General features: G+C 27.6%; 1 protein-coding gene across 3 annotated transcripts in view; it reads left to right on the top strand.

The window, feature by feature from the left end:
• The first annotated feature begins 2032 nt into the window (after positions 1–2032).
• Positions 2033–9155, top strand: part of LOC100866826 (uncharacterized) — a 37575-nt gene continuing 30452 nt past the window's right edge. For 2 of the 3 annotated variants that reach the window (XM_086911375.1, XM_003697837.4), the window contains exon 1: positions 2033–2449. The gene's annotated coding sequence lies outside the window, so the exon portion shown is untranslated. The remainder of the gene's footprint in view (positions 2450–9155) is intronic. The other variant, XM_086911374.1, reaches the window with a different exon arrangement.

Below are 9155 nucleotides of genomic sequence, written 5' to 3'. Positions count from 1 at the left end.
GTAACAAGTTAACATAACGAAATAACAAAAATCGTCTTCATATAACTCTCAACGAGCCTTTCTATTTATAATACGAATAAAGAATATAATTTAAAATTTAATTTTTCATTAAAAAAAAATGTGACGTTTAAAAAAAAAAATTTACAAAATTATATTAAGCAAACCAATTAAAATTTTTTTCTTCATATTATATGTATTTAAAATATTACAATAAAAAAAATGCAATGTTCAATTTTGTGGAATATGTTTAACAACTGATATAAAAATTATTCATATAATTATATTGCAATTAAAATTCTACAACTAACATAACCTCATTAGTGAGGTTAAACTCTACAGATGCTACTATAGCAAAGTAACAAGTTTGTAGGAATATTAGTATAAGGAACTTCATGACTTTGCTCGAATCAACTTGTCGAAATTCATCAAGGACACAGGTCACGTCCATCAAAGTTATAACTCAATATCCACAGATTGCCATTAAATATACATTAATAAATGTTATCATAAAATATTAATGATATTTATCTATCTAAATCTTAATAATAGGCGAAAATTTTCGATATTTTCAATATTATAAATCTTTAACATAACATTTAATAAACTTAATAATAAACTTTTATTTAATCTTATTATTAATTATTATTAATTATTAATACATTATTAATTAATGAAATTTATGTGTATAGTTTTTAGATTAAAATATTAAATCATGAAATATTTTGAATATTTTATTTTATTAATTAAGTTTAAATTAAAATTTTTTGCATAGAAATTTGAAAAGATTAATTTAAATAATTAATAAATTAATAAATTAAACGACATTAAGGAATATGTATCTAATAAAAGTTCAAGAATATTTTTTGTTAAAAGATAGAACAGATAATAAAAAGACAATAATAAACATAAGTAAAATCTGTGGCAAGAAGTAATCTCTTGGAAAATGCTAATTATATTCTGGTTTAGAAACTTTTATACATTATCCATTATGAAATTATTAATTATCACATTATCAAAGAAATTTTAATTCTTTAAACTTTAATTAAAAAATTTTGCCATTTTATTACATTTTGTACATTTAAATGAATGATTTATAATTTATTAAAAATTATATATTCATTTTTGCATAATATTAAAAAAATTTTAATATCTTATGTAATTATTTATTACGTAAAAATTTTATTTAATTTTTTTAATATCTAATTAATTTTAGTATCTAATTATAAATTTAAAAGTTTTAAACAATTCAAAATATAAATTATGTAATTACATGTATTATTAATATTTTATATTTAACTAATGTACATATAATTTAATAATCAATTCATATTTCATTTTATTTGATATATTTAATCAATATTTAATCAACAAGATGAATTCTATAACATTATTTATAAAATTTGAATTCCTAAATATTAAACATCTCTATAAATGTAAATGTTTCGTTATATTTAAAAAAAAATTGATTTCGAAATAAAATAATACGAATACATAACCTTATATTCGCAATAAATTATCGAACATTATTTTTATTTCTCTTTTTTATCATATATGTTATCTACATTTAAAGAAAAAAATATTAAATATAAATAATATTATATATTAAATATTAATATACAAATACATAACACATTCTAAATTTTAATTTCGTTACCTACACGTCATTATGGCCGCCACAATATGTTTATTCTTCTTCTTTTCATTCCATGTAATACACTTTTATTTACGAACAAGGAATTCCTCGAATATCTGTTTTCATTATATATACTACGATCGACTATATTTGCATCGACACAAGAATTCGGACATCATTTCGTTACGTTTGAGTAATTGAATTAAATCCAGATCATCGATGTTTACAGCGAAGCAACACGTGAGACCGCCGAAAGTGCTTTCCACCCCCTCACATAACTGACATCGGCCTTTCATGGATCTAACGGAAGGAGTTTAAACGTTAGAGAATCGAAAACACTGATTGGTTATTGCGCTCCGGGTCGATGGTGGAAGGGGACGCCGGGTCGCTACGAGCCTCGCAGTATCGCTTCGACCGTGAACGCGGTAGGACCGGTATTATTTATATGGCGTAAATTCTATATTGCTTCAATTTATCATTTATTTAATGTTTTAAAAAATCTAATAACGTGATTATACACCGATACGAAATAATAAATACGCGTTCGATTCGTAAAAAATCCTCGGGTTTTTTTGTGCATATATACATGACGGTTAAGTGACACGCAAACAGGTGCACCTATCGCATAGCACAAGAAACGAATCACGGAGGTCGTTGCACGTAATATCTACCAATAGACAATTCGCGAGTACGATCTATGTCTACAATTATATAGTAACGGATTTTTCTCTTATACGATTCTACTTGTCATCAAGAATCTGCTATTGTCTTCAAAGAGAAATCGAACTAGTGTCTTCGTTACTTGTCATCGTATCGGTAAGTCCTAATTATTATTGTGTAATTGTGAAATATTATTTTTGAAGTAATAGTTTTTTTTTATGTGTAAATTTGTAATAATTCGATTGACAAGATAATGTGTATTATTAAGAGTTTGAATATCCCGCCACGAAAGTTATAATGAATGATAGTAACGATCATATTTCGATTATATTTTTTTTATATCTTTTTTTCTTTTTAATTCGAATTTTAATTCGAAAAATAGATATTTTGAAGAGTATTATATCGTAGTGACTTTTTCAAAATCGTTGCTTTATCGAGACATAAAAAATAAAGAATATAATTAGCATCTAGGAATATAATTTTTTTAACGAATCACGTTTAAACATCCTCAGTGAAATTCAAGCGAAAAAAATATCCTTAACTGAGATAAAATTGGAATACTTAAAATTTAACTAATCAATTTATTTATCGAATACTAGTTGAATACATAAACTTCTAAATGTTATAAATGTCATAAATCATACGTTCTTCAAATACATTTAGATATTTCGTTTCGCTTGAAATAATATAACTTAATTATTTATTCCATTAATTATGTACAATGTTATTTAAACAAATTCTTAATTTAAATATTATCTTTTTTACACAATTGAATTTTTTAATGAGAATAATTAAATGAGAACAAAATTGATACTGTTTTTCTCTAATCGAAGAGAAAATAAAGAATGAAAATATTTGTGGCACTTATTTGTGGAAAAAAAAATGTTTATTGTTTAAATGTTTTTTCGAAAAAGAATATAAAGAGATTTTAAACGATTTTTTATTTAAATATAACTAAAGCATTTGTGAAAGTGGCATTATTGTTTTAGTAACTTTTTATTTTTTTCTTTTTCGATAATAATTTTATGAATTGTTAAAAATAACTTATATATTATTTAATATAATATGATATTTCATAAAATTAAAATCAAATTTTGTATCAATTTAATATTATTCTTGGTTCGAATTGATCTTACGATTAACAAATAGGAATTATTAAAATCCCTATTTTCATATTTCATATATTTCCCTAGTATCGAATTTTCATACGTGTTTTATGTATTGTCCAGGAAATATAAGAATAAATCTTCAAAAAAGTAGATTGCTTCGTTTTGAGTGCCTTACAATATTATATTTATATTATTGTGAAATTTTTGCATAGCCACTTAAATGCATCTTTTTCGTAATAAATGGTCAATAATTAATTCATCATTATTGTTACTCAACGAAACATAATTAAATACCATTAAATTTTTCACATTTTTGATTCGGGAAAAATTTGCATAGTTTGCATGAATAACATTCCGTATAATTTCTCTTGTGTCTATTTACCAAATATTTCAAGCTTTCGCACAGATTCGTGGATACATCAAACGGAACGGTTCAATGTTTAATCTTATAAACTGAAAATCTCGATTGTTTTAAAGCACGGTTGATTGGTGAAAAAAATTAAAGAAACTTAATATTTTACAAATGGAATTTCGTTTTAAAAGAATATATCTGTTTATCGAATGACAACATGTATACATTTGATCTTTTTATATTAATAGGTTATGTTTTTCATTTTTTTCACAAAAGTCTCGATTTTTTACAGTGAAAAGTTTCTTATTTATTTTACGAGATTAAAGGATTAAGAAAACGAGAATAAAAGAAGGATAAAGTGAATACGTTTTTATTTTCTGGCAATCGGTTACCATGGCGAGCGTTTAATTTTATTTTTTTCGCGGAATTCAATTAAAATCCTCGCAAGAATCGCGGAGTTACACGCGGATTTGCGAAAGTATCGATCGTAGCATGACCAATCCTTCCACAGAAAATGAAATAAATGAAATTCAAGATGTAAATTTCGTGGAACTTTTTCTCCGTTCCCTCGTTAATTCTTTCGAAACGTCTCTCGAAAGATATATCCTCATATGTATATACGAATTTCGAGCAATTTTTTTTATTCTTTTTTATTTAATTCGACCGTGATTAAGAAGTTTAGAAACATAAATGCTACAAATTATCATTTTGAATTATGACTTTAAAAAAAAAAAATTGCTCGAACGAAATTTTAAACATAGATTAAATTTGATAGCTTGTTTGTTATCAATTATTTAATTTAATCAGACAATGAGAAGCACAATGGGAAATTATGTATTTATGTCACGTTGAAATTAATCAAATTATCTGTTATTATAATTACAATATATCATAATTACCGTTAATTAAACGTATTTGTGTAAACGAATGGATAGTAGCAAATTGTCATTTAACACATTTCGACAGATTTAATTATTTTCTTGTCCCATCTTCTCAACATCTTAAAGATTTTAATACCGTTTTAAAAAAAAAAATTCTCTTTTCCAATTCTCTTCCATTCTCTTCTTTTTTTCCCTATCATTATAAATACAATCGTCTCGAGAAATCGAAAACAGGATTTTTCTATTCTGTAGACATTTGTTCGAAGAATATATCGAGATTTATCACTCGAAAAAAAAAATCATAAACGTTCAAATCAGAATAATCAGCCGAATTCATCGATTCAAATTAATATTTAACGTTTGGTTGTCAAATTACAAATTCGTATACCGCTCGTTTGATCGGTGCTTCGAAGTGCTTTGACCATAAAGGGTCGCGCAGTAGCACAAGCGATGTTGCACCAGACAATGAGGCTACCGATGTGAAAATATATTCCTCGACTTCCTCCTTTTCATTCTCACTTCCTCCGTAATTTATTACGACAGATAGAAGGAAGGAAAAGAAAAAGAAGAAAAATATATATATATACTCTTTTTTTTCTCCATTATGCGAAAGAATTGTCAATTGCAATTCTCTCACACTTCTTCATCTCGTTCCTTTGACGTCATTCGACTCGTACGACATTATTTGATATTAACAAAACAAAGTCGTTAGGATAAAGATAGCATAGCCCTTTGTTAAGTCTTTATGGCCGAGGAACTGTGGATGACGTGAGATGTATTATATCGTATGAACGATAATCATTATTGAATGTTTTCCTTTCACGAAACAATATTGAATGATGGGTGGATCGATTTTTTTTTTTTGTTAAAGATACGAGATTAATTAATCTTATGTTTATACAAATCGAAATTTTTGTTAAGAGAATGAAAAGGGTACGAAGAAATGTTTGCAATTTTGAAAAAATTTTATAAGATTATATTTTGCATAATATACAACTGTATATTTTAATGGAAAATGATTTATAAATCTATGATTACTAATTACAGTTGTGCAAGTATCACAATACAAAACATTGAATGTTTTATATTATTTTATGCGTATCATTTACAATCCGACGAAATATGTTCAAGATATTGTTTCCAAGATTATTTCCATTCTACAAATATTTATCGTGTGCTTGCTAAAAGTTTATATAAAATTTTCGATTTCACTTGAATCGAGCACCGATATTCGAAACTTGAATAAAATAGATAAAATAATACAGAAAAATTAGGATATTTAATTCTTTATCTTAACATTCAAGATGTGTAAATAAATATACTTTAATTCCATTTTAAATTCTCCACTAAATTTGCATGTTTTTTTTTTGTATAATTTGTACAACTTCGATGCTAATTATAAATTAGGATAATCCATGATACCGATCCCACACTTTCCACATTGAATATTCAATATATTTTGGTAATCATTGTTATCTTATTATTGTTAGAATCTTTAAATCGGTAAACTCGTGTGATATCTCAATTTATCATTTAAATATTAAATTTTTAAATATTAAAAGATCTCTGACGCGATCAATAATTATTTTCCGATAAGATTTTCTTTTTTTTTTAAGACGCGTCGAGTTGATGAAACAAGTCAGAGAAAAAAGGAAATTAAAAATTATTTGACACTTGACTTAATTGGACGGACAGAATTTAAAATAAATTGGAGAGAAAAGATTTATCTAGAAATTTTCCAAACGGTTCAAGTGATTTCCCCGTGGAAGAATTTAAATTGTGATACCCACACGCACCTACTTATTATATATTCCAGTCCACGTGCAATGGAATTTATTCAACCGAATTTTTAATCCAGGATGCGCATACTTTACGTATCTTCGAAATCGATCATTCTAAAGAATGAGCATTCCTACGTGGAGCTTCATCCTGCATTTCCAATTCATTTTTTCGCGAGAATATCTCCAATGCAATTAAAATTCACCAATTTATACTAATAAATGCCAGTAAAGTAGTAGATCTTTCTAAATTATAATATGATAAATCTTAACCTTATAACTATATTTTTCCCTAGTTCTTTTCTAGGGAAAAATACTGTTTTCACGCGGACACAAAGGATTAATTGAAAGAATAAGCATTGCATGCCTATTATTCCAAATATCAACCAATTTATTTAACCTTCGTTTATTTAATTGTTAAAATAATAGGTTTAAGTTACAATTAGAAACAAAATGTAAATCTTGATTGAATATTTAAAAAAAAAAAAAAAGGAAAGGAAAGTACCATATTCGAACAAGTCCAACGACACTGTGTTGTTTGTACAGCCAGAAATATCATTTGCGCATAGCGCAAAATATCGAATTACACAATTAACAAGATGTCGTTGCTGGAACTTCGTTACGGAATAATTTCTGCGAGGAGAGGTTCGAGAAATATTGTTCTGTGACGACCAAATTTCCGCGAGATATTCCACGAAATTATTGAATATATATTCGTGACAGTTTTAGAGACTTCGATCCTTCCTTTCCATTCCTTCGCTTCTTTCGCCTCTCCCCAACTCTGTTGCATCGCAATGTTTAATTAAAAAAGTTGTATTTCAATTGTCCGTATGGTGTTAACACGAAATATTTAATAATTAGTAATTTGCGAGATTCTCGAGTGAAAATTAAGCGCAACAAATAACGAATAATTAGGTCGTTTCGGAATAATTGATTTCTCTGAAAAATCAGAGAAATGGAAATGCAGAGAAGCAGAAGGAGAAGCATGGAAGCAATGAAAACAGAGAAGTAGATGGGGAAGTAGAAGCAGAAGAATAGTGGAAAAACGAAAGAAAAGAAAAGAAATTGATAAATGAAATCGTAAGAAGAAGAATAAAGAAGAATAAAGAAAATTAGGACGAGGAAAGAGAGGGAAATGATTATAAGAAAAGAAGAATTTGAGAATTTCAAATTGAAAATTATTGAAAATAAATTTTACGAAGACAGTTGATATCGATTTGGTTGATTAATGGATCAATGGATATTTGGGCAAATTTTTACGAATGGGAAAAAAAATGGAATTTAAATAGAAATTTGAATTCACCCTTTAAATGTCCCATATGTACTTTTTTGGATATTTATTCATTCTTCGCAAATAACAGTTTAATTGTTAATAACAATTTATCCAATTTTGATACTATAATTAATCGAAGATTTTTTTTTTATTAAGAATAGAAGAATATTCGATATCCTAATCACGTTTATTTTTGCATTTATCTTATACGTGTACACGTGTACTACTTTGCATCGTTAAGTATACATTTGCCCGCATAAATGTCCAGGAACGCGAGGAAAATGTGAGAAATAATCGTTTCACCAACCCGTTCCCTTAATTGGTTTACCTTAATCGGATTGACCGTGTCAATCAGTGATACCGGTTACGATCGTTTCGCGGTTCATGGCATCAACGTGATACAACGGTATCTCGAATTTGCATATGTGATCAGGGATGGATGTTATGGAAATTTCCAGTCTAAATTACACTCTCTTTCACGAGTATTGGCCACCGATCGATCGCATTTTAATACCGTTAATTAATCCCAATTACATGAATGGAACGATTTCGAGGCTCGTTCGAATAAAAGAAAGAGGGTTGGGTGAGAGATTTCCACGTTCGATTTTGATTATCCTTGTCTTTCGTTGTCTCCCACAGAATTACAGAATTTTCATTCGAGACCGAGTTTCAATTCATTACTGAATTGACAAGAATTAATTATCCAAAAGAAAGGATTGTAATATACGTATACGTGTAACGAAAAGTTAAGAAAAAGGATCTTTAAGAATATTAGAAGAAGAAAAAGCGTCGAAAGAAATTTGGAAAATTTTTAAAAGCAATGGTAATTATCGAACGCTTACTTACGACGAGTAGATATAAGGTTATGGTTTGTCTAACTCCATCTATCGAACGGTATAGCATACCTGAGATGTTTCTTGCGCCGGGAGTATTATTGAAATGCCTCGAATTGCGCGTATAGTTTGCGCGGTTACGCAGTTGAGAAACGTTTCGTCTCTCTTGTTATAACGCCTTAGAAGATAGAAGAACGATATCGAAAAGAAGATAAAAAAGAAGATAGAGTAGGTGTCTGTATTATCGACTTGAAAGGGAGGTCATTCAACGAACGTGATATTATCGCTAAGTATTTGATCAATTTTAATTTTATTTTATCCTGGATACGAATATTTCCATGTATGTTCGCGATAATAAATATCGCAGGAAGAGAAATTTAAATTCGTAATTGAAATCTTATTGAATATTATTAGCAAACGTTCGATTAATTTTGAGAAAACGAGGTATGCGAGTTTAGATACAGATGTTGTTTTAACAATGGTAACTAATCGTTGGAAGAGGGCACAAGGGTATTGGAACATTTGTCATTGAAATACCATTAGTGGATGTAATGAATTGAGTAGCATATTACGAATACGCGACTACAAATTGATCACCAAGTATTGATTATCAAACGTTAGAAAATTAATCTATGT

This window comes from Apis florea, unplaced genomic scaffold (assembly GCF_048593485.1).
Source record: "Apis florea isolate Af1SG1 unplaced genomic scaffold, ASM4859348v1 contig_32_pilon, whole genome shotgun sequence".
Taxonomy (NCBI): Eukaryota; Metazoa; Arthropoda; class Insecta; order Hymenoptera; family Apidae; genus Apis; species Apis florea.
The sequence above is the reverse complement of the archived record's forward strand: the minus strand, read 5'-3'. Positions and strand labels throughout refer to the sequence as shown.